Here is a 791-nt window from a genome sequence, read left to right as displayed (position 1 = left end):
ACGTACAAGGATTGGCATGAGATGCTCCCATTTGCTTTGCATGGGTGTCGTACATCTGTCCGCACTTCAACATGGGCAACCCACTTCTCACTTGTTTATGGAATGAAAGTTGTGCTCCCAGTAGAGGTGGAGATCACATCATTGCGTGTCTTGATGGAAGCCAAGTTGACTGAGGCTGAATGGTGTCAGACCAGGTTTGATCAGCTGAACTTGATTGAAGAGAAGAGATTGACTGCCATGTGCCATGGTCAGTTGTATCAGCAGAGAATGAAGAAAGCTTTTGATAAGAAGGCCAGACCTTGTGTGTTCAGGGAAGGTGACCTTGTGCTCAAGAATATTCTATCTTTCAAGCCAGATTCTAGGGGAAAATGTACTCCTAATTATGAAGGCACATATGTTGTTAAGAGAGCCTTTTCAGGCGGTGCTTTGATTCTTACAACTATGGATGGTGAAGATTTCACGCGTCCTGTGAACGCAGATGCAGTCAAGAAATACTTCGCCTAAAAAGAAAAGAACAACTCGCAAAGTTGAAAACCTGAAAGGGCGGCTTAGGCAAAAACGAGCGTCTCGGTGGATTGAAACCCGAAAGGGTGATCCAGGCAAAAATTAGAGACATAAAAACAGAAAGAATTATCCCAATAAATTGAGTACCCCACCTCGGGGCAATTTATGCAAAAATTAGGGATTTTGGCAAGTAACTGCATCATGTTGATCTTCAGTTTTGAAGACATTATTGAGCAAATCGGTCAGTTCCGATTCACCATCCTAGTGAAGTCGCCAAGAGCACAGTG

The sequence above is a fragment of the Lathyrus oleraceus genome, chromosome 4 (assembly GCF_024323335.1).
Source record: "Lathyrus oleraceus cultivar Zhongwan6 chromosome 4, CAAS_Psat_ZW6_1.0, whole genome shotgun sequence".
Taxonomy (NCBI): domain Eukaryota; kingdom Viridiplantae; phylum Streptophyta; class Magnoliopsida; order Fabales; family Fabaceae; genus Lathyrus; species Lathyrus oleraceus.
Note: the sequence above shows the minus strand (reverse complement) of the source record.